This window comes from Sorex fumeus, unplaced genomic scaffold (genome assembly GCF_029834395.1).
Source record: "Sorex fumeus unplaced genomic scaffold, SorFum_2.1 ptg000103l, whole genome shotgun sequence".
Lineage (NCBI taxonomy): Eukaryota > Metazoa > Chordata > Mammalia > Eulipotyphla > Soricidae > Sorex > Sorex fumeus.
Window position 1 is genome coordinate 2,422,009 of NW_026606160.1, and position 26,116 is coordinate 2,448,124.

The window sequence follows — 26,116 nt, forward strand, 5'->3', positions numbered from 1 at the left end:
CCACAACTCGCCCCCCAGCACCATATTACACTACAAAGAAACAAAGAAGAAAACTGGCTGGAGGGCCCCACAGCTCCCGTAGAATGCTTCTGGCCAAAAATGGAGCCGATATCACTGGAAGTTCCCAGCAGGGGTAGGTGCTGCTGTCCCGCCTTCTCAGAGAAAATCCCGGTGACCACGAGCTCCAAAAAGCAAAATCATGTGGGCATGACTTCAGAATCAGAGGTTGCCTGTTAGCCGGACTGGACCCATGGAGTTCGGAAAAACTGTCCTGGTACCCTCATGCCAGAGCCATGTGGGTACCAGGACTTTTTTGTCCCAATCTCAAAGGGGGCAGTCCGGCTCCCAGACAACCTCTGATTCCAGAAGTCATGCCCACAACTCGCTCACAGCGCAATCTTACAACACACAGCAACAAAGAAGAAAACTGGCTGGAGGTCCCTACAGCTCCCGGAGAATGCTCTAGGCCACAAACAGAGCCAGTGTCACTGGAAGTTCCCAGATGGGCTGTGTGCTCCCATCCTGCCTTCTCCAGAGGGTATCCCAGTGACCATGAGCTCATACAAGCATGGGTCTGTTATATGGGTACCAGGACTTTTATTCCCAACTGCAAAGGGCCGCCTTGGCTCACAGGCAACCTGATTCTGAAGTCGCGCCGACACCTAGTCCCCCAGTGCCATCTTACACCACACAGCAACAAAGAAGAAAACCGGCTCGAGGGTTCCACAGATCCCGTGAATGGTCCCGACCCAAACAGAGCCGATATCCCTGGGCGGTCCCAGATGCGCTAGGTGCTGCCGTCCCGCCTTTTCCAGAGGGAATCTCGGTGACCATGAGCTCCTACAAGCATGGGTCTGGCATGCAGGTACCAGGACATTTTTTAAGAACGGCAATATGGCCGCCCCGGCGCCAAGGCAACCTGTGATTCAAAAGTCATGCCACAACTCGCCCTCCAGCACCATCTTATGCACACAACAACAAAGAAGGAAACCGGTGGAGGGCCCCACAGCTCCCGGAGAATGCTCCAGGCAAAAACAGAGCCAATATGACCCGGAGGTCCCAGATCGGCTAGGTGCTTCCGTCACGCCTTCTCCATACGGAATCTCGGTGACCATGAGCTTCTACAGGCATAGCCTGGGCATGCTGGTACCAGGACATTTTTTCTGAACTGCAATGGGGCCGTCTTGGCTGCAGGCAACCTCTGATTATGAAGTCACACCCACATCTCGCCCCCCAGTGTCATCTTACAGCACACAGCAACAAAGAAGAAAACTGGCTGGAGGTCCCCAGAGCTCCAAGACAATGCTCCAGGGCCCAAACAAAGCTGATATCACTGGGAGGTCCCAGATGAGCTAGGTCCTACAGTCCCGCCTTCTCAAGAGGGAATCCCGGTGACCATGAGCTCCTACAGATATGGCTCTGGCATGCAGGTACCAGGACAATTTTTCCGAACTGCAATGATGCACCCCGGCTCCAGGGCAAGCTCTGATTTTGGATGCCCTGCCCACAACTCGCCCCCAGGGCCATATTACAGCACACACCAAGAAAGAAGAAAACTGGCTGGAGGGACCCATAACTCCCGGAGCATGCTCCAGGCACAAACAGAGCCAATATCACTCGGAGGTCCCCAATGCGGTAGGTGCTGCCGTCCCACTTCTCCAGAGGGAACCCGGTGAGCATGAGCTCCTACAAGCATAGCTCTGGCAACCTGGTACCAGGATATTTTTTCAGAACTTCAATGGGGCCACCCCAGTCACAGGCAACCTCTGATTCTGGAAGTTGTGCCCACAACTCGCCCCCCCAGCGCCATCTTACAGCACACAGTAAGAAAGAAGAAAACGGCGGTGGGCCTACAGCTCCCAGACAAAGAACCAGGCCCCAAACAGAGCCAACATCACCCTGAGGTACCAGATGGGGTAGGTGCTGCCGTCCCGCATTCTCCAGAGGGAATCCCGGTGGCCATGAGCTCCTACAAGCATGGCTCTGGCATGCGGGTACCAGGACATTTTTTCCGAACTGCAATGGGGCTGCCCCGGTCACAGGCAACCTCTGCTTCCAGAAGTCACGCCCACAACTCGCCCCCCAGAGCCATCTTACACCACACAGCAAAAAAGAAGAAAACCCGGCATAGGGACCCACAGCTCCCAGAGAATGCTTCAAGCCCCAAACGGAGCAGATATCACTGGGAGGTCCCAGATGGAGTAGGTGCTGCCGTCCTGCCTTCTCCATAGGGAATCCCGGTGACCATGAGCTCCTACAGGCATGGGTCTGGCATGCGGGTACCAGGACTTTTTTTCCGAACTGCAAAGGGGCCGCCTCGGCTCCCAGGCAATCTCTGATTCCGGAAGTCATGCCCACGACTAGCCCCCAACGCCATCTTACAACACACAGCAACAAAGAAGAAAACCAGCTGGAGGGCCCCATAGCTCCCGGAGAATGCTCCAGGCCCCAAACAGAGCCGATATCACCAGGAGGTCCCAGATGGGCTAGGTGCTCCCGTCCAGCCTTTTCCAGAGAGTATCCCAGTGACCATGAGCTCATACAAGCATGGCTCTGGCATCCGGGTACCAGGGCATTTTTTCCGATCAGCAACGATGCACTGGGTTCCAGGGCATTCTCTTACTTTGAATGTCCCGCCCACAACTTGCCGCATTTTTAATCTATTTTAATTTATCTTTAATCCCGCCCACAACTTGCCCACATTTTTAATCGATGTTAAAAATGCGCACTGCATCCTAAATTTACACCTGTCCTTTTGGTTTATACATACTTCACTCCATATACAATGTGAAGTAAAATGAGGATTATTTTATTCTCCAATGAAGTCTACTGGCAGAGAGAAACAGAAACAAAGAAACAGCTGGTCATCAATGGGATGAGAGAGGACCTGGATGTTTTAAACAAGAAAAAGGGGTAAGAAACCCTATTTTATACGAGGGCGTTGGGAAAAGTGCCATGTCAAAAGGAGCATGTAAATTGAGACTAGAAAGATGAAAAGCAACACTTGCAGGATTTTCAGGTCAGAGAGAGAAAATGACCCAGGCAGAAAGAAATGTCAAATTGATGGAAAGTCCCAAAGGTGGAAATGTGGGTTGAATTCAATGCAGTGCTTGAGAAAAAGCAGGTGGCCAACGCGTGAATAAAGAATGAAGAGAGAAAGAGAGAGGCTGAGAGTAGTACAGAGGTGCAAGCACTTGCTTTGCACACAGTACTGGATTCCCCACACACTGCAGGGCAGGATCCCTGAGCACAGATCCAGGAGTAATCCTTGAATACTGCCAGGTGTGACACAAACCCCACCCCCTCCGCAATGGGGGACAGGGGAAGAGAGAAAGGAGAAAAGGAGAAGGGAGGAAGAGCAAAGGGAACCAAATCATGTGTCTTTTATCCTCAGGGAAGTAGGAAGCTACTTAGGGGATCAGGGACAATTGTGACTGATGATAGGACCAATCACCCTAATCACTAGGCTCAAGAGCAGAAGTGAATTAGCACAGCTCGGCGGTCACAGAGACAGGCCACTTCCATGCATTCAGGGCCAAAGGAAAGAAGAGTGAAATGAAGAGGTTTAAAAAGAGACAACCAATATCGAATGTTTGGAAACGACTCCTTCCAATATTTTTTTCAAGTCATCGGAAAAGCTGAAAGCAACTAAAAACATGGAATTTAAGTCACCATCCCCACCACCACAAGGACAGCCTCTCTCGGGTCACAGGAACCTTCCTTCCTATGCCCTGCACCCTTGGTAATCTCAGTTCTGTCATCAGAGTCTATGGGTCTATTTTCAGTGAACACTGTCTATTCCTTACCTTGGATGATCTACCGATGAGATCATCCAGGAAGACTTAGCCTTCAAGTTCTTTTTCTTTTCTTTAAATACACTTGAAAATAGGTAGCCTACTTACACTTGGAGAAAAATGTTAAAAAGTTTTACAAGAAAATCTCCCTCGTGTTCCCAGCCTACCTATGGATAACCACTGATACTTCTACTAAATACTCCTTAGAACAATAGTATAATGCTGTACGACTGAACTACATCAGTTCTCCATTGATGGGCACGTACTTGTTTCAAGTCCTTTGCTGTTACAAAGAGCTGTGGTGTAAAAAACATTGTTGATGTGTTGTTTTCTAAATGTGAGATTAAGTAGATCTAACTTTCTACATTTAATTACAGTTCATTAAGCTTGTATTACTATCATTCTTTATCAATGGAAATGTACTTGCACATCTTGAATTTTAATACTTTGCTTAGCATGTTGTCAGTTAAAATTCTTGGAAAAAAATTTGAACCCACTGCAATAGCTCACTTATAAAAGTTCAGGAATCTTCCAGACTCACCCAAATCATCAATCTTTAAATGATCTTCAGCCACAACATCCAGAAAGGAGTCACCAACTTTTCCTTTGACATTCATGTTTCCCCATCATGCTTTATAACGTAGACAATGTTACTTTATCTTCTGAACTGGAAAAGGAAGCAGACCTTTTACTCATTTGAAAAGGTTCTTTCAAATAATTGTTTTTAGAACTTGGGGAGTCAAAGAAATAGTGTTGGGGTGTGTGTGTGCAAAAATATGTTCTTTTAGAGTCATTTTTTTTCTTTCCAAAACTGAACTCAGAAGGAGACACCACAAATCAAAGGCACGTCTCCACTCCTAGAGGAAGGGAAACTCCCACCATACAGGAAATAGCAAGGACATCATTGTAAGGCCTCAGTATAACACCTGCCACAACTCCCTGAAGTCATGGTCACAGCCATGTGGGGACATTTAGCAATCACTGCCATTTGTGAAGTCTGTTTTACTTTCACACAGCTTGCTGATGAAAGCTCTCTGCTCCTGTTCCTAAAGGACTATCCCAGCGCTGTGAGGCACTTCAGGCAACTCAAGTGCTTGTTGTGGAGGTCTCTGACAGGGAGCTGTCATTGAGACAGCAATGCGATGTTTTTCAGAGCATTTGAACATGGGTCCATACCGTGAACTCATCTAACACGGTCCTCCTCCACTGCTGAATTAACCGAATCACAGGCTAGAACTTCTCTGGGCTGTCATCGGAACCGAGGACATCTCCCTTGTCAAGTTAAACCCTCTGAGAGCTCAGACATTTTTCAGATGAGGAAAGTCATCATCCTTAGACAAACACTGAATTTCAGGCCACCCGAAGACATTCTTAAGGGTGACCAAAGACCCACAAAAATTTGCTGAAAAATGTTACCGTTATAACGCAACCTACCAGACGCCTTTTTCTGACCTTTACCAATTAAGACACCTGTTTGCTGGTGAGGGTCAAGCTTCTCAAATGAATCACCCTAAAAAGGGATCTACAGAAGCACACCCTTAACGTGTGGTAGACTCAAGTAGGCAAGCTTTACCAAGCCTTTCTACAGCAGGGCCTTTCAGAAACTTAACTAGAATAAAACTCGAGTATATAAAAGCCTGATGAAAATATCCTTGACTACAATTGACATCAGATTATTATTACTGCTGTTGTGGGTTTTTTTTTTTTTTGAGGGGGGGAAGGGGCACACCCAGCATTGTTCAGGTCTTACGGAGGAGGCAACTCAGAAACACTGCCTCCAGAAAAGCACACAGACTATCTAGGCACTATTATTAACTGGCGGTGTTGAGTTCTGCAGATTATTCCAATTCTAAGAACTAGCAAACAGCTTTTTGCTCTGATTCCCAGAAGGAAACTGGGAAATACATAGGATCCTTTCAAATCCTCACCTGCTCAGCGCACCTGCCCACACCGCCTGCCCACACGCTCAGCGTCCAGCTGGGCCCCACGGGCTGGCAAGGACCCCCACCCCCATGCCCGCCCCTCACCTGCTCTGAGCGCCCGCCCACACGCTCAGCATCCAGCTGGGCCCCAAGCACAGGCCACCTAGCAGCAGCTTGGCATGGCGGGCGCAGCCCAGGGCCTCGGAGGTGGCGTGCAGGAGCCGGGCAGTCTCCAAGGAGCCACCACCAGCGGTCGGCGGTCAACGCCCGTGACGCAGTCCGCACAGGCACGCAGGACACGGAGCCCGCCTCAGCGTGAGACCTGGCAGGTGGGGAGCGTGAGCCCGCAGTCCCAGCCAGGCCTGCCCCACCCGCCTTCCCGCTGACCTTTAAAGGCCAGAGCAACAGCGCTTTCCCCCTCCCGCCCCCACCAACTGGCCCCTAGCCACGCCCCCTAAGTGGGGGCATTATGACATACATTGTTTGATTATGTTCACAAGCCAGTTAGTTTCAGCCCTCAGGAAAGAAACACAGCCAAATGTTCTGGCCTGTTATTTACAACCTCAAGCATCTGGTGTCAAGTGGGTCTGGTGTCATCTGGTCTATGAGAAAAGACTGACTCTTCTGCTATACTAAGATTTAGGTTTTTTACTTAAGGCAGCTTAAAGAAAGAGATGTTGAGCCTCATTGAAACCAATCTGGACACACACGTCTTGTCTCGCCCATTTTCATGGTTCCCTGTATTCCTGACCGTTAGTGGGATAGTCTACATGGACTCGTCTGGTTTTTTTTTTTTTTAAACAAACCTGGCCCAGTAAAATGAGGCTAGAATACCTGCAATGAGATGCTTTTTTCATTTAAGATTTCTTTTCCGTGGTTGAATTTTCTTTTTAGAACAACTACTTCTGGTCATTAGATTGAATCTGACAGTGTTCTGGATCAACGGTAATTATAGCAAAGCTATTGCATTTGTAAAAATTATTTATTCTCCTACATGTACTTCTTACCCTCTAAATGCTGATGACAGATGTCAAAGAGGCAAAAACCAGCTCAAATGGAAAGACCGTCAAAAAGAGTATCACCTTGTGCTTTCAAATACATTGAAGCATTTCGGTGTACAATAGTCCTTTCATTTGACATTTTTAACAAGATGCTGATACAGTGCAGCAAATATGCAAAGTCTTCTTTCACACAGTCTGTGAAGAAGACAGCTAATTTTTTTTCAGTTCTGAGATACAAATGATTTAAAAAGAAATCAGGATGAACAAGTTTCAAAATGCAGAGTGTTCTGTGCATGAGTCCATTTTCTTTAATCTCTGAAAGAATAAAGTGGTAAGAAAACAAGACAAGATCTCCTGCTGCACTCTGATCTTCTCCACTGTGCTGGCCCAGACTCTATTCTGGCTTGGAAGGATGCAGGTGTTTCTTTACGGTGCCAACCTCCCAGTGGGTGAGCTGTTCCTCTGGCAGGTAGAGGCAGATGCTGCATAACTTGAAGATATTACCTTTATTTTTTGGAGTCTGCAAATGCTGTTGGTCGATAAAGAGAAACACTGACTGGTTGGGATTGTTGACAACAATTCCAGTCTTGTCCTTGTGGCTCAGTACATGCAGAAAGTGTTTTTCATAGTCACAGTGATGAAACTCAAATTTGGCATGAATGAGACGAAAAGGCTCATCAGATTCCTTCCAACTAGAAAACAGTAGACAGACAATTTTTTTCAATAACATTCTAAGGCCACAGAATGAAATACATCTCCTGAGTACAGTCAATGACATCCCTTCTCACAGACTGGTATCGAGGAGCAGGAAGCTGGACCACATCCTCCTTTAAAAGCTCTATGGAACTTTCCAAGGAATAGCTGGAATCCCGCACACCTTTTAGGATATTTTCTTATAATTATTCGTCATGACTGGTTTGACCTCAGACACTTCAAAACCTGCTGATTTTTTTCTTCTTCTCCTTGAATGCAAAGGTAATATACATCTTGAAGTCAAACTGGTCAGCTAGAGCTTCTTTTTCTTTCTAAGCTGAGCATGTAGTCTGTACAGAGCTTGTTTCTTCTACACGGACTCATCTTCACCATCTAGTCCGGCCCCAACAGAAAGAGACAGTGAGAGAGAAAGACAGAGAGAGACAGAGAGAAAGATACCGCCACTCCTCCAATAAGAAACTAGGAATAGTTCTCAAAAGCCAGAGTTTGAAAACAGGATTTGAAAACGGAAGTCCCTGGTTAGATGCTCAGTACCCTGTGGTCCCATGAACACTGCCAGCAACAACCTTTCACACCAAACCTGAAGTAGCTCCTGAGAACTAATAGGTGTGACCTCAAATCAAAAGCCAACGTTTGAAGTCATGGTTCCCACCACCAATTGAATGAATGTTCACAGCGCATTATATACTTAGGACCAAATCTTTGCTGGAATAAAAAACTAGCCACGATAACCCTGTGTGCATATTTCTGAGAATAAGACCTTCCTTGGGTCTAGAGTGATAGTGCAGTGGATAGAGCATTTGGTCCCCAAGGAACTGCTCAGAGTTGTTCCTGAGTTACAGAGCCAGGAGTAACCTCTGAGCATTTCCAGTCTGCTTCCCCGACGAAAATAGAAATGAAGAAAGCCCCCCAAAACACGGCTATAGAACGAAGAGCTGGAGTGCAGGCTTTGTGTCTGGGTTTAGTCTTGCACTGCATGGTTCACTCAGCACTGCCGGGAGTAATCCCAGACCACAGAGCTAGATTAGTCCGTGAACAATATGAGGTTCAATCCCTGGGGCAACCCATATGGTCTCATGAGCAGTACCAGGAGTAAATCTTGAGTGCGTAGCCAGGAGTAAGCCCTGAACATTGCCAGATGTGACTAAAAAAACAAAATCATAAGTACTTAGACCACCTGAAATAGAGCTGCGGGCAGGTCCTACAAGACACATTCCAGAGGAAGCTATTGCTGTCCCAAGGGATGGCAGATGACAACTCCATGTGAGATTCTTCCTCTGCAGCCACGCCAGTGAGAAGAACAGCTGTGAAGGTGGAAAACAATGAGATTGCTGGTTCTGACCCTGTCTAGGACTATGCGGATGGATGTGCTTATGCCTTACTTGATGCTGTTAATGTTCATTCATTTTCCCTTTCTCTTCCCTTTTCACTGTTGTAATGACCAGGATTTGCAGTGCTCCCACAGTTGGTTATGGTATTCACTGGGGTTACTCGCATTTTGTTGTGGCATCTGCACACACTTGGATGCAGTGCACCACAGGTCATGTGGACTTGCTGAATCAAGCATCTTTCTAGTGTGGGAAGAACTACATCAGAGGAAGTGGGTGGGGGCTGGGGAAGGGACAAGGGACAGTCTGGAGTGAAGTGAGCGTGGGCAAGGAGGATCAGGGCACTCCTATGCCACTGTTCAGCAGCATAAGGACTCCATAAATTTCAAAGTGGATCCAGTCAATGGGTTTGCTGTGGTGCTATATCCAGGCTGGGGTGCCCACCTAATATAAAGGATCTTGAGTCAGGGTGTTTAGTGTGAATTCCCGGAGGTGACTGAAATGGCTGGCAAGTTGGCTTCAAAGGGTCATTGAGAATAGAGAGCCGCAGGCCTGAGTCTGTTCTCAGTCATCGGGGTTCTAAGACACACGCCAAGAGAGGTGAAAAGACACAAGAAAGTACTGGCCGCTGGCCTCTGGCACTGAGTAAATCCCATCTCCTTCAAAGCCCGTGAACCAGCTGCCAGCATGGCTGGTGCATTCTCACTCTCCAGGCTGTAGGCCTTCCCTGACATCCCAGGCTGACACAGGGCCCTCCTGGGCATCGCCTCTTGATTTCCTGTGTGAATTCATCAGCATCTCCTTCATCATTTTGATTCCATGCTAATGATAAGCTTTCTCACAGAAGGTAAGCTCTGGAAGAGCAGGAATCGCACCTGCCTGTTCACCACAGCAACCTCAGAACCTACACAACCCAACACTCCGTTAACATGGAGAGGAGGGGGTAGCGGTCCCTCCTGGTTCTGTACTCGGGGGTCACTCCTGGTGATGAAGATATGCTGTGCTAAGGACAAAACTGTGTGCGAAGCAAACCTCTTCACCTCTCTCGAGCCACTCGTTGAACATGTAATAAATACTGTTGAATTAATCAAATTGTTATTCTGGGTTGCTTTTCCAATGGACTCGTTTCCATTTTGTATAGCCCCCATCATCAATATGTTGGCCCCTTGGTCTTACCATTTATGTTATTTTCATCTGAGGTCGGACCCTGACTGAGAAATGTTTTACTAGGCTAAGGATGTTTTTATAACTTTTTCTCCCCTCTGCTGGCCAAGGAGTTTTGATCATCATCTTTAAAAACATTTTGTGATGGGGGAGAATTGGGCTATACCCGAAGCTGCTCAGGGCCTACTCCTTATTCCTTCGCTCAGGGCTTCCTTCTAGAGGTACTCATGGGACCACATGTGGTGCCAGAAACCGAAGTGAGATTAGAAGCAGGTATGGCAAGTGCCTTGCCCCCTCCACATCTCTAATCCTAGATACATCTTCTCCATGAACACTCTAAGATATCTACTCTGTCACTGTCATCCTGTTGTTCATTGATTTGCTCGAGCGGGCCCCAGTAACGTCTCCATTCGTCCCAGCCCTGAGAGTGTATCAGCCTCTCCTTACTCGTCCTTCCCAACGGTGCCTTATGGGAGGCTCTTTCAGGGTCAGGGCAATGAGACCCACTATTAGAACATTTACTCTAGGTAAGTTAAAGTTGAATTTGGGCCTAAGAGAAAGAACACAGTGGCTAAGGCACTTGTCTTGCACACAGCCAATCGGCTTCAATCCCCAGCATCCCATATGGTTCCCTGAGCCCCCGCCAGGAGTGATTCCTGAGTGCAGAGACAGGAGTAATCCCTGAGCACCACCGGGGGTGGCCCCAAAGCAAAAATCAAACCAAGAAAAACCTGAAGGGGGTTATGCGATTTATCAAAGTCTGTAGCAAAGCTGAGTAAACTGAATTTTGTTAACTGAGCAGCAGTGCTCATGCTGCTAAGGGTTTTACAGGAAAGAGGAGAAGGTGAAAAAAAGAACTTAGAAGAAGAGGGGCTGTAACTCCGACTCTTTCTGGTGGCACTAAGGAGACATGAGGTTCTGGAGATCAAGTCTGGGGTTGCTGCATGCTGAGCTGAGCATCCACCCTGGAGAGCTCTCTCTCTCTCTCTCTCTCTCTCTCTCTCTCTCTCTCTCTCTCAATCTCTCTCTGCCCCTGGCACTTTTTAATGCTCTGACATCTGCTCTCATGCCAGCTGTTTTAGCATATTCAAAATTAACTGTTGCTTTCTGAAATTCTGATTTTTAAAAAATTTCTATTAGTAAAACACCATGAGGTACAGTTGTAGACTTACAAATGTTTGTGATTGAGTTTCAATTATACAGTGATCAAGTACCCATCCCTCCACCAGTGCCCAATTTCCACCACCATGGATCCCAGTATCCCTTCCCCCCCCCATTGCCCCTCCCCCCCACCCTGCCTCTGTGGCAGGGCATTTCCTTTTGTTCTCTCTCTCCTTTTCAGTGCTGTGGTTTTCAAAAGACGCATTGAGTGACAATCATGTTCGATCTATAGTCTACTTTCAGCATGCTTCTCCCATCCTGGGAGGATTCTCCTATCACTAATCTAATCATCTAATCTTTGATAAAGGAGCAAGAAATGTGAAGTGGAATAAGGAAAGCCTCTTTAACAAATAGTGCTGGCAAAACTGGATGGCTACATGCAAAAAAAATGGACTTAGATCTCTGCCTAACACCGTGTACAAAATTAAGATAAAAATGGATTGAAGACTTCAACATCAGACCTGAATCCATAAGGTACATTGAAGACAAAGTTGCAAAACCCTCCATGACATTGAAGCTAATGGTATCTTCAAAGATGTCACATCACTGGCCAAGCAAGTGAAAACAGAGATAGACAAATGGGACTATTTTAAACTAAGAAGCTTCTGCACTTCAAAAGAAACAGTGACCAAAGTACAAAGACAGTCTACAGAAAGGGAAAGGATATTTGCCCAATACACATCCAACAAGGGGTTGATATCAAGGATATATAAAGTACTAGTTGAAGTCCACAAGTAGAAAACATCCAACACCATCAAAAAATGGGGAGATGAAATAAACAGACACTTTCTCAAAGAAGACATCGAATGGCAAAAAAGGTACATGAGAAAATGCTCTACATCATTAATCATCAGAGAGATGCAGATCAAAACCACAATGAGATATCATTGCACACCACAGAGACTGGCCCACATCCAAAAGAACAAAAGCAATCAGTGCTGGCGCGGATGTGGCGAGAAAGGGACCCTCCTTCACTGCTGGTTCAGCTGACTGGTTCAGCCCTTTTGGAAAACAGTATGGACGATTCTCAAAAAATTAGAAACTGAGCTCCCATTTGACCCAGCAATACCACTCCTGGGACTATATCTCAGAGAGGCAAAAAAGTATAGTCGAAGTGACATCTGCACCTGTTTGTTCATTGCAGCACTCTTTACAATAGCCAGAATCTGGAAAAAACCTGAGTGCCCCAAAACAGATGACTGAAATTCTGGTTTTAAAGAAGAAACAGGAATTATGACTTCTTTCTTTTCCCACAGCTTTCTTCCCGCACAGCTCAGACTTCCCTTTCATCCCTTCTCCCTTCTATGCCCTTTGTGTAAATTTCAAGCAAAAATTAGAATGTTCTTACAGGATTCTGGATGAGAATATCTGGTGCTGGGTGAGTATCAGATCATCCAAGAAAAGTTACTTCCAATAGATGAAAAGTAATGAAAGAGAAGTCACAAAAATTTAAATCTGTCCCTTCCAAAGGGAGCGCTTGAATTCCAGAGATGCATATGATTATGTCAGCAGAAGGGAGGACATTCAGAAATGGAGTAGAAAGCATCCAAATGATAGCAACCCCTATATAAAAAGAAACAGTGTTGGGAAATTGACAACCTCCCATCTTGGTACTTGAGGGAAAACTGTGATTTATGTTCTTGAGTTTTCAGGACCTATGGGAGAGCAGGCCTGCATGCTGACTCAGGTCCCAATCCCAACACCCCATATGATCCCCCAAGCACTGCCAGGAGTGCACCCTGAGCTCAGAGTCAAGAGTAAGCCCGAAGCACAGCAGGTATGGCCCAATCTCCCCTCCATCAAATCCCCCCGTTCTTGTAATAATATGAAGGTCACACTTAAGTCTAAAACCGGTCAGGATGTAGGTCAGCAACAGAGCATTTGCCTTGCACGTGTGAGAGCCTGAGTTTGATTTCCAGGAATACAAAAGTAACAAACAAAAAACATAAGCAAGAGACTATAGATAAAAGACTCAGCTTAAAATCTCAAGTTTTCAGAACTCATATTCTTCCAAGTGCATCTCCGAACCCCACTGCAAGACGTGACTCATACATACAAAGTCCACAAAGAAATGGGAAATTACCCTGGTTTCAAGCACAAACAATTCTTCTGACATACTAAAGTGTTCCCTAAGTGAAAGTGAAAAGAAGACTCCAGGAGAAAGCCTTCTTCAAAACTAACTCAGAAATCACCACAAAGGCCTCCGACTGCCTGCTTTGGGTCTGACAGAAGTAGGGGCACCACTTTCTCCTTTTTCCAAAATCGGTTTCAGGCTGGTCCCTGGAATGTCTAGTGCAGGACTGCTTTGTTTGCCTTCTTTGCGACAATACTTCAGAGGCTGGAAGCCCAGTTAGAATGGAAGGGAATCATTCCTACACCACACATTTCTCCCACTGTTGTCTGGGGGAGTAAGGGTGATTTGTGCCTGTAATGCTCTGTCTGTGCTTGAAAACTAGGGTGCCCATTAGAGCAGGAGTGACAGAGGAGAAGGATTTCTGGTTTTTCACGCAATATTGAGTGTGTAACTCGTGTTGTACAGAATTCAGAAAGCAAAGGAAATTCCCCCAAATTATACCCGTTTTGTAAATCTTTTCGTAAAATTTAAAATTTTTAATGACTGATGTTTTAGAAGTTTCATTCTGAAACAAATTCCCACTATAACAAGCTTTAAAGGTGAAAAAAAATAAAGGTGCTAGGGACTTAAAAACAATGGGGAAAAAAACCAGAGAAAAGACCATTATTAAATGTTATTAAATGCTCACCCTCTGCTATTTAAAATTCTTAGAGAAATGGGCCCAGGGAGAGATGGAAACGCCCACATCGCCATCACGTGGGGATTAGGTGGAACTACTGCAGCCCGACTTGTCCCAGGCTTCAGATTTCCTAACCCTCAGCTCAGATAGAGAAGGGAGCACCAAATAAAGGGTGTTGGGAGGATCCACCCAGGATGGGAGAAGCATGCAGAAAGTAGACTATAGACCAAACATGATTTCCACTCAATGCCTCTTTTAAAAACCACAGCACCCGAAAGGAGAGAGAGAACAAAAGGGAATGCCCTGCCAAAGAGGTGTGTGTGGGGGGGGGATGGTGGGGAGGGATGCAGGGATCCGTAATGGTGGAAAATGGGCACTGGTGGAGGGATGGGTACTTGATCAGGGTATAATCAAAACACAAGCACAAAAATTTGTAAGTCTACAACTGTACCTCATGGTGTTTCACTAATAAAAATTAAAAAGAAAAATGTTCTCAGCACAAGAAAAGAATTTAACTATATGTAGTGACATACATTAACTAGACTTACTCTCTAAATTATTTTAAAATGTACACAAATACTGAATCATTGTGTTATATACAGAAATCAATAGAAAAGTGTATGTGAGCCTTAATTATATTTTATAATGATATTTCACATTATAGCACAGTGGTAGGGCGTTTGCCTTGCACGCAGCAAACATGGCCAACCCACGTTCGATTCCTCCGCCCCTCTTGGAGAGCCCGGCAAGCTACCGAGAGTATCTCACCCACACGGCAGAGCCTGGCAAGCTCCCTGTGACGTATTCGATATGCCAAACACAGTAACAACAAAGTCTCCAATGGAGACGTTACTGGGCCCGCTCGAGCAAATCGACGAACAACGGGAGGGCCTTTACCTTTAAATGATATTTCAGTATATCCTACAATAAATGATACCTTGTTTTAGTTTCTGTAAAAAAAGAGACGTCGTGCCCTTTTCTTTGCTTCAAAGCTAGGTAGCATTGTAGCACTGTCCTCCCTTCACAGATTTTCTCCAACAGGCACCGGTAACGTCTCCATTGTGAGACTTGTTGTTTCTGTTTTTTGGTATATCAAATATGCTACGGGTAGCTTGCCAGGCTCGGCCGTGAAGGCGGGATACTCTCAGTAGCTTGCGGGGCTCTCCAAGAGGGACAGAGGAATCAAACCCGGGTCAGCCACGCGCAAGGCAAACGCCCTACCTGCTGTGCTATAGCTCCAGCCCAGTGGATCACAGCCAGTTACAGATTTCAGTGTTAGGTATAGGGTCATTAGGAAACAAGTAAGCAGTTTGGCCGTTGCAGCGGGAGCAGAGCGGTTAAGGGCTCTTTGTTTGCATGCATGGGACCCAGATCCTTTCGTACATTCCCCATACAGTTCTACAGCCATTCCGAAGTGATTCTTGAGTGCAGAGTCAGGAGAACCCCCTGAACATATCCATGTGTGGCCCCAACCATAAACAAACAAACAAGAAAATGAAAACAAAGCAGTCTCAGATGCTTGATGGCGAACTCCCTCATTCTGAGCTGGATCTTCCTCCATCCCCCACATCTTTATAGAAGAGGGTTGGGGCACCCTCACAATGTGGGTGGAGTGTGGGTTGTCCCTTGTAGGAAACATTCAAAGGGCACAGCCGCAGACATCGAAGGTGGGTTCAGAATTTTATTGCTCAGAGCGAAGAGAACAAAAAAAGAAAAGAGCCTTGCTTTGCTTCTTCCAGACCAGGTTCCAACCCCTGCAACCCTTCTTGTCCAGAGACCAAGCTGGGGCAACCCACCCGGGCACCCCGAGGAGATTCAGATATGTACCCCACAAAAGTCTGAAGGCGGGAATCGGACCTTGGTCACCCGCGGGAAAGACAAGCACCCGCGACACTCTCCTATCGCTGCACCTGTGGAAGCTGTGTGCTTAATGACCCCATACTTAACACTGAAGGAAACCCAAGGGAGGAAAATTCTTAAGAGAAAGGGGTCTGTGGAGGGGCAAAAACGCGGCACACCGCCATCTCGTGGCAGTTAGGCTGAACTACCGCGGCCCGACTTCTTCCATGCTTGATTTCCAGCCCTTTGCTTCAATATGGGGTCATCAAGCAGGCAGCTTGGGCGGCTGCAGCAGGAGCAGAGCGGTTAGGGCTCTGCCTTGCAGACACAAGGCCCTGGTTCTTTCTTTGGCTCCCCATACAGTCCCACCGTCATGATGGAGCGATTCCTGAGTGCAGAACCAGGAGAAGCCCTGAGCGTTTCTGGGTTTGTGACCCCCAAACTATGAACAAGTCAAATAACATGGACACAGCCTCAGTTCGTGATGGTGGATTCCCTCACCCCAACTTGGGGGACTCTGAGCTGTATCTTGCTGTATCCCTGACCCTTATTCCTTGTAGAGGAGGGTTGGGACACCCTCAGAACATGGGGTGGTGGTGTGTGGGGTTGACTATAATTGGAAACCTTTCCAAAGGGCTGGATCAAAGGCAGAGCAAAGTGGGTATAGACCATTTTTTGTTCACCTCAATGAGTAAAGCAAAACACATAAAAAATAAACTTAATTAAAATAAGCAGAAGTTCATGGCTAACTTTAATAGCAAGCACTTATAAGGGTCCCCAGAACCCCGCGAACCCACATCAAACCCCCAAATAAAATAATTCTTGGAAGAGTGAGTGGTGTATTTAGAATTTCCAGGGAAGGAGGTTGCCTGGTCTTTGGCTCATTATCACTGTTTTAATCAAAATTCTTTTTAACCTACTCCCATTTCTCTGATGGTAGGCAATCTCACCCCAAACTTTTGGAGATCCTGAAGTTGAATCTAACCTCTGTCACCATCCTTCACAGACTTGGGACTTCTCATGTATATAGGAAGCCCCAAATTCTCTGCGATAGGGAAAGATGGCACCCTTGGAAAAGTGGAGCGTAGGGGTGTGGGGGTGATAGACTGGAGACCTGTAAAAATGGTTGATTTGGAGAGATCATACTATGGTATGGCACAATCGTCTACTGTGCTCACCCTGGGTTCTGTCTCAGCACCATATCATACCCCTGAGCCCACCAAGAAGCTGTTGGGGCCACCCACAGCCCACAGTAAATAAAGCCAGAGACTAGCTTGGCCAGTCAGTGCGGGGGACTAAGGAGAGGGACAAGGGTGCAACTCCACTGTGCAGAAATTCTTTTTTGTTTTATTAATCAGAAATTCTGAGGATCCTGGGAGGTCTAGTTCTGGAGGAAAGTCGGGACTAGGGTTGGACATTTCTTAGAGGAATGTCCCTGGGGAGGGGAGGAAACGCCCCACAGCGCCCTCTCGTGGTGCATCGGCGGAAGAGCCGTGGCCAGGCTTTCCTGCCTGAAGATTTCCAGCCCTTGGGTTTGCTTCCATATTAACCTGCGGGTCACAAAGAATCAAGAAGGCGGCCTCAGGCCGTGCAGCGGTAGCCGAACATTGAGGGCGTTTGACTCGCATGGGGCGATCCCTGTGTCAGGATGAACCCAGCAGCCTGGCCAGTGCTTTGCCCGAAGTAGAATCTCTCCCTCTAAGCCCGTTCGCAAACAGTTCCTGTCGCGGTCATCCCCACACCTCGCGGTTTTCCGTAGAGGAAGGAGCTGGAAGCAAGACTCAGCTCGGCACCCCCAAGTTCGGCGTGAAGGAATGCGCCGCGAAAGTCGCATTCTGTTTGCTTGTGTTTTGCGGACCACACGGGCGGTATTCGAGGGTTATTCCTGCCCCTGCACTCAGGAATCACTCCTGACTGTGCTGGGGGAACCTATGGGTTGATCGCCCCATACAAGACCAGCGCCTTCGTGGCTCACTGTTAGATCCTTGACCTTTGATCCTTCATGACCCCGTATTAACACTGAAGCAAAGAAAATTTTTTCTGTTTTTCCCTTTTTGGGTCACACCCGCAATGCACAGGGGTTCCTCACGGCTTTGCACTCAGGAGTTAAGTCCTGGCAGTGCTCCGGGGACCATATGGGATGCTGGGAATCGAAGCCGGTGGACCCAGGTACCGGGCAAACGCCTTACCCGGGTACTAGAGCTCCAACGCAGGAGCTGGAAATCTTAAACTTGGGAATAGCCGCCCCGGTAGTTCCGCCTAGCCGCCACGTGATGGCGCTAGGCGAGGGCGTTTCCGTCCCTCCTCAGGACCGTGTCTCTAAGAATTTTCCACCCTTGGGTTTGCTTCAGTGTTAAGTATGGGGTAATTAAGGGTCAAACGCAGCTTTGACAGGCAGCAGTTGGATAGCCATGCGGATACTTGTGTTTCATGCGGGTGAACAGGGTTCGATTCCCACCTTCAGACTTTTGTGGGGTACATAGCTGAATCTCCTGGGGAGGTTCAGGTGGGTTCCCCAGCTTGTTCTCTAGACAAAGAGGGGTGCAGGGGGTTGATCCTTGTCTGGAACGAGCAAGGCAAAGTTTTATATATATATATATTTTTTTTTTCTTCGCTCTGAGCAAGAACAGTTCTGAACCCACTTTGTGATGTCTGTGAACGAGCCCTCTGGATGTTTCCTGCTATGAGCAACACACACTCCATCACCCCACAATCTGAGGGTTCCCCAACCCTCTTCTACAAGGACGTGGGCGATGGACGAAGATACAACTCAGAATCCCTCAAGGGAGGGAATTCGCCATCAAGGACTGCTTTGTTTTAATTTTCCTGTTTGATTGTTTATGGTTGGGGACACACCAAAAGATGCTCAGGGCACTCTCAGGAATGCCGCCGGGCACGACTCGAGGGCCATATGGGAAGCCAAGTGACAGACAACGGTTCTGTGAATGCAAGGAAAGTGTCCTAACCGCTAACCTACTGCTGCACCGCCCGAAGCTGCCTGCTTGATCCTAATTACCCCAGGCCTAACACTGAAGCAAGCCCAAGGGTGGAAAATTCTTAGAGAAAAGGGCCTGGGAGGGATGAAAACGCCCCACAGCGCCATCTCGTGACCCGGAACGAACTCCCAGCCTCCATTTTTCTTGCTTGAAGTCAAAAATTGGTTTGGTTTTGTTTGGGTTTTGGGAGTCACACCTGGTTATGCTCAAGGGTTACTCCTGGCTCTGCGCTCAAGAATTACACGTGGCAGTGCCACGCCCCAAAGTCACAGCAGCTGCCCTGCAGCAGCCAACCTAGGTTCACCCTCAGCATCCCATAGCGTTCCCCAAGCACCGCAAGGAGTGATCCCTGAGCACAGAGCGAGGAGTACCCCTGAACACTTCCTGGTGTGGTCGCCAAACAAAAGAAAACAAAGCAAAAACAGCTTACCAAATCCATTGACTTAGGAGGAAAATGCTGCTCAGATGTGGAAAACCAAGCATTCTGGCCATGATTGGTGGTGATTAGAAATCATTATTGGTAGGATAAATAGTAAGTTGCAGACAGAGAAGGAATTCTGATAACACGCTATTTGGTTTCGTGGTGAGAGTACTTTAAATGCTTATAATATTTCTGTAATGATCCAAATTCATGTTTCATTTAACTAGACATGTTATGTTTCTTGGAAAAGAAAGGGTTAGAACTGGATAAAAATTCAAAGGTCTCAGCAATTCAATTTTCCCTCATGGATTGTAGTGTACATTTTTTGTTTTGGGATTTTTTTAGTTTTATTTATTTATTTTTTGCTTTTTGGGTCACACCCAGCGATGCTCAGGGGTGACTCCTGGTTCTGCACTCAGGAATTACTCCTGGCGGTGCAGGGGAGACCAAATGTGATGCTGGGGATCAAACCCAGGTTGGCCGCCTGCAAGGCCAACTCCCTACCTGTTGTGCTATTGCTATTGCTCCGGCCCCTGTAGTCTATATTATTTTCTGATACATGTTCAAAGATTTATGTACCAAAAAAGTCACTACATCATTGAACAAGAACTGACAAAGAAAGACAACATAAGTCACCATCAGTTGGAAAGTGCTTAAACAGCTGGTTAAGTGAAGCATTGCTAAAGCATCAACAGTCAATCCAGCCCCCCGTCCCTCCCCCGGTGCACGGCCCTGCGGAGCCAGCCAACTGGCCAGGCTCCCCTTCCTGGCCATAACGGGCGGGCGAGCTGCCCTGAGGAGGCGGGGAGGGGACGGCTGGGCTGGCGGGTGGGCAGGCGGGCACACGATAATAAAGAACTTCTGAGTGCCCCCCAACTGCATGCGCTTGAGCACGCAGTCCGACCTGGCCTTCTTCAGGTTCCCGCGGGACCAGGCCAGGTGCCAGAAATGGGTGGAGAATTGTAGAACAGCAGACTTAGATGGTAAAACACCAGATCAACTAAATAAACATTATCGATTATGTGCCAAACACTTTGAGACCTCTACGACCTGTAGAACTCTAAGTAATAGATACATTTTGCAAAAGTAGAAAATGAACGCTATGAAAATGGACGGAAGTGTCTCAAAGCTTACCTGAGCAACACTTTGAGAGACCAGGGGTCGAATAACTGGGCTTTGCTTAATATAAATTTTGATATAAAACATGATTTGGATTTAATGGTGAACACATATATCAAACTCTACACAACTAAGTCAGAGCTTCCTGCAGATAATTCAGAAACCATTGGAAACACCGAAGAGATTTTAAAATAGGGTTTATCTTCCATTTGAAAGCATCTTACAGAAAAGCTATGTTGTATGTAGGCCACCCAGTCACTGACTGTCTTGACCAGTAGGTCTCCCATTGAGTATGTTCATTTGTACTCCTATTTAAGTGGCTCCAGTTTGAATTCCTGCTTTGGAGACCGAACTGTTCTAAAATATAGCATTGAAAGTGTCACATCACATTTCAGTGTGAAGTCTGCTAGTGGCTCTAGAGTTGTTTTTAGTTATTTTAGACATAACATTATCACTGTGGATGCGATATGTGGGTATGGAGTTACCAGTTCCTTGAAGAAATAAATTGGAGGTTGTGTGGGAGGAATTCATTTTTAAAATGTTACGTTAAAGCTCACAACTGACCTTTGACTGATAAGAGTTCTAAGTGTTACTGCTCAAAACCTGTACTGGACAATTAAGAGTATTACCAGAGAAACTTGAGCTTGCCAAAGTGTAGATTTTAAGTGAAGATTTTGTCTTTAGCAAGTGAACTTAAAGAAACAGACGAGTCTGCCATTGTTGTTCCATAACTGGTTGTTGCTGTTTGCATTCCTTTGTTGAGCCTACAGAAGCTTTTAGCAAGTGTATCTTGAACTTGTGTTTCATGGTCAAGATAGGATCAGAGGCCATGGATACTGACAACTGATTTGTTTTGCTTTCAAGTCTGTTCTCCATGACTATTATCTACTGCCTCCTCTTGATTTATAAGTAAAACTAGGAGAAGACACAAGAATTATTGTTTTGTGGGCTTCTGGGAATTAAATGAAAATATTGCAGTTAATTTTGGTGAAGGAAATCAATTTTGTATAGTTTATTTCAACGTAAATAAAATGTGAATTTTGTTTTTAAAAAGTCAATCTAATAGATTCTAACATGAAGTCTCTTCACTTAAGAAACTGAAACAAAAGATGAACAAATTGAAGACTAGCACTAAATTGGAAAGTAAAATCAATTCAAATATCACCCTACAAACAGGTGAAAACATCAAATCTTGTGCGGGGACACAGACTCGAGGGGTATACTCAACGAATGGAGTTTTTGGATAAGAATTGGGATCATCAGGCTAGGGATAAGTTAGAGACTAAATCTGTACTACATACCATTTTGTCACTTGAAATATCATTCTAGAAGTAATATAAGAACTGTGGTGGAGGGTCCTGGACACTTTGACAGTGGTGAAGGTGCAGTGACTTTGGACAACAGTGCCATACAGTTAAATGCTATTAAGGTATTGAAACTATTTAGGTTTAACAATACAGGTGAAACTAAACTATAAAATGAGATGAAATGTTATGCTCAGCAATAATTACAATTTAAATGAATAACTTGAACATCTCAAAGAAATGGAAACATAAATAATACAGCTGTGAACCATGAAAGATCAGCACTCGTGTCCTCACTCCTTAGCCTATAGATTGAAAGATAAGCATTTACGTACATCACATCCAGTGTCAGCACAAGCAAGGTTATAGCTGGAATCATTAAGCCTTAGGTAATCTCCCTTGACCATCCTCATTTGAGTTACCCAAGTCTGCAGGGTGCTTTAGTGAGAGAATACATTTCAGGAACAGTAAATACACCTGAATCCTATCACACTTGGTTTAGAAAGATGTTATGCCCTGTTCACTTTCCAAGTCCCCTCTCCCCCAGGTGCAAAGCAGCCAAGCAGTTTTACAGAAAGCAATGTTGCAAGTTAGCTGAAGCACGCAAAAATTTGATGCCCTAATATGGATTCTTTCATATCCTTTTCTCTCTGGCTTGTATCACTTAGCACAAGGAACGGAAAAACGAATTAGTCTCTTAAATAGCTCACCTTAACACTATCATCTTAAGCAGCATTCTGTCATTTTAGCATATGGCCTGTAGGTGGCAGCAACAGCATTCTATGGAATCTCCATACTGCCCTTTCAGGGAGCGCATTTCATAGGAGGGTCCGAGTGTTCCTTCCTTCCTTCCTTCCCTCCCTTCCTCCTTCCCTCCCTCCCTCCCTCCCTCCCTTCCTTCCTTCCTTCCTTCCTTCCTTCTTTCCTCCTTCCCTTTTCTTTCCTCCTTCCCTTCTTTTCTTTCTTAATTTCTTCTTTCTTTTCTTTCTTTCACTCTTCCTTCATTTTTTAAAATTTGTTTCTGTTTTTGTTTGAGGTCCACACATGGTGATGCTCAGGTGTTACTCCTGACTCTGCACTCGGGGATTACTCCTAGCAGTGCTTGGGTAACCATATGGGATTTAGGGAGTCCAGGGTAAGTCACATGGAAGGAAAGTGCTCTGCCCACTCTACTATCTTTCCAGCCCCATATATTTCTTTTCATAAGAATATTTTCTTGAAATATCTACTTATAAATTTATACAAATTTATACTTGAGTGGACTCTAAGTACTCTTGAATATAGTTATGAAAAAAGAAGCTACAAATCTCAGGATGGAAACACTGAAAAAATCTTCAGCAGAATGTGAATGATTGCCCCTCTGCTGTAGAACAATTGGTTTTCAGTTGGTTTTCCTCTCTGTGCCTTTCCAGGTTTTTCTACAAAAATCCTGGCATGCTGACCTCATTCCCTGCCTATCCTGACCAGAGGAGCCTCCTTCAGAGGTCTGGAGCATGGAAGTTGGTGTCCTATGTTACCCAGCATCCAAACACTGGCGATCTCACCAAACACTTCCTTTTCCAAAGTTGGAATGCAAATAATGAAAATGGCATTCGTTTCATAATAGCGTTGTTGAGGCAGATATGGGGAAGGGGGGCGCTACAGGATCTCTTTAGTACTCTTCCAATCCAGAAGCTGATTTTTCATGATGTTAATAAAGCTTATGCTTCAAGACCCCTCGCCTCACTTGAAGTAGTCCCTCTCCAAACATTCAATTTCTGAATACACAGTACTGTGATTTCCTTAGAAGACCCATCACTCCTCTGGTTACAGAATGTACCAGACACTGAGACCCAGTCTAGCCAAAGCTCTGGACAACTTTAATAGCCTTGTATGAGGGCTGCAGTTTTGTACAGTGGGCAGGGCATTTGCCTTGCACACAGCCAAGCTGGACTTGACCCCCAGCATCCCATATGGCTTCCTGAGCCCCACCAGGAGCAATCCCTGAACACAGTGCTAGGAGTAAGCCCTGAACTCAGAACTGACAGAGCCAGGTAAAAGCCCTGAGCACTACAGAGTGTAGCCCCTAAATAAAACAAAAAGAATCTAAAACAAAAACAAAATCCAAAATCATCTTCTCACAAGTTTCTTCAAAAGATGGACAAAGTGCATTAAGCATATTTGCTTTTTATTGGTTGTTCTCTATCTCTGTTTCTCTCTGTCTCTCTCTGTCTCTGTCTCTTTCTGTCTGTCTCTCTCACCTACATTCATCCACAAATAGGTTCTTCCCATCAAAGTAACAGACAAGTCCCTTTTGGCCAGAACATCTTCCAGTAAATCACAAAAAAGATTAACACAAAGAGGAAGAGGAGGGGCACCCGCTCTATGTTCTCTAGACCTTTAAGAAAACATGAGGTTAAAAAAAACCCCAAAAACTTGAGGTTGTTCCTTTGGCCACATACATGCAGATCCACAAGAAAGGTAAACTCGTAGACATAAGGGGAATGGGCATTGTCCCAAAAAAGAATTACTCCAGAAAAGTTTTTTTTTTTTTGTAGGAGTACTGCTATTTATTCAGCCACTGATTAGCTGATTGAATTGTGCATGAACTCCACCTTACTTTTTTTTCCATTTTGTATAATTTTATTTATTGAATCACCGTGAGAGCAGTTACAAAGCTTTTGGGTCTAAGTCTCAGTCATACAATGAAACACCCGTACCTTCACCAGTGCCCATTCTCCACCCCCAACAACCCCAGTATACCCCCATACCACACCCTCCCCCTGCCTGTGGGGCAGATGATTTCCACATTACTCTCTATGATCACATTCACTATTTCGATACCAGACCCACCATTATTTGAAATTTTACCCCAACACTCAGATCTGCTGAAAAGGCAACAATAGATAATTTGTTCTATTGCTGGTTATGAATAATATATGATGTCATGTGGCTGCAGTAGGCCCATGTGGTTTTGAAATTCCGAAATTTTAACACTTAAATCTGGAGTGATTTCTGACAAAAGCCACTGGGTTTAGAGATCTGCTCCTGAGTCTCTGGGATCAGGACCGTTGAGCAGCTTGATGAGGAGCCAGAGAGGCCGTTCGTGGGCGATGACTTGGGGTCTCGTTAGGGTGGGGAGGACAGGCCCGGTTTCCCCCCCCCCCCCCATCCCGTGAGGCCCAACAAGTTTTCTGCAGGCCCAAGCCTGACTGTCCAATGGCCTCTGGAGGATGACAGCCACAAAAGTTTTTAACTGAGAGCACCTACAATGTTACCTAGCATGCTACTGGAATTGTCATAAACCAACAAGTCAAGGGCCAAACATGACGGAAAGTTAAGGAAATAGTTCACATCCAAGAGAAAGTGACGTTACCAGTCTCTCAATTTTCACTGGAGAATACGATGTGTTTTGCAAATCAAGTCATTTGCAGCACTTACGTTACATTCTCTGTACTCTTCTTTGCTGACTTCCTTATAGTAGTGATATCGCTTGGAATATGAGAACTTAGTCCACAGCTCCCTCATTGTCGTTAATCGTATTTCTTGCCTTTGTCTGATTTTGCTTGAGCTCGAGCGGGCCCAGTAACGTCTCTACTGGAGACTTTGTTGTTACTGTGTTTGGCATATCGCATACGTCCCGGGGAGCTTGCCAGGCTCTGCCATGCGGGCGAGATACTCTCGGTAGCTTGCCGGGCTCTCCGAGAGGGGCAGAGGAATCGAACTTGTGTCGGCCATGTTGGCTGTGTGCAAGGCAAACACCCTACTCGCTGTGCTTTGTTTTGTCCTTTTTTCCATGATCCATTACATAGCCTTCTTGAGTCGAGAAGTCTATTTTGTGCTAAGATTGTAATAAACCAACAAGTCAGGGACAAGATTCTTGCCGAGAGAATGACTGTTCATCGTGAGCATATTAAGCACTCTAAGAGATGAGTCAGCTGTCTGAAACAGGGGCAGGAAAATGGTGCGAAAAACAAGGAAGCCAGAAAGAAAGAGACTCTGGCTCAGCTGACGTGCCAGCCTGCTCCACCCAGAGAAACAAAGAGCCAAGATTTCCCATCACTAAAGCTCCTCAAATACACAACCAATCTGGAAAGTGGTTTCCACCAATGCAGTTCTAAGGAGCAGGCTGAAGAGGATGTTTCGAGGCTCTATGCTCCCATGTCATTAGAAATGTTGCCTCTTTTAGGTTGCCCACATTTGGACAGATCAGCTCCTGAGAAGTGAAAATTATCTGTGAGATACTCACTTAGGGGCAGCTAGGATCAGGCTGAAGAAATCTGACACTTGTCTCTAAAGCATGAATTGGAAACTCTTTAAGACGGATGGGGGCCCAAGAGCTAGTCCAGGGCAAGATGCTTTCCTTGTGTGTGGAGGGTTCCTACTTGGATATGGTCCTCTGAGGATCTCCAGGAGTGACCCCTGAACACTGCAAACCAACCTAAAGAACGGGGGTTGGGATAAGGAAGAAAGCTTCACAGCCACAGAAAGGCAGGGCAAAGAATTCTAAAACTAGTGCCACCCCTTTTCAAAGGTAGCAACTGCCTTTGTATATGCTTCCTTCTGTCTCTTGTCTAGAGCAGCCCAACGTAGAACACATCCCAAGAGCTGCTGTGTGTGT

At 46.0% G+C, this 26,116-nt stretch overlaps 1 pseudogene; it reads right to left on the reverse strand.

Annotated features, from left to right (window-relative positions):
• Positions 1-7,111: 7,111 nt before the first annotated feature.
• Positions 7,112-25,023, reverse strand: LOC130042559 (uncharacterized protein C6orf62 homolog; annotated as a pseudogene).
• Between the last annotated feature and the right edge of the window lie 1,093 nt (positions 25,024-26,116).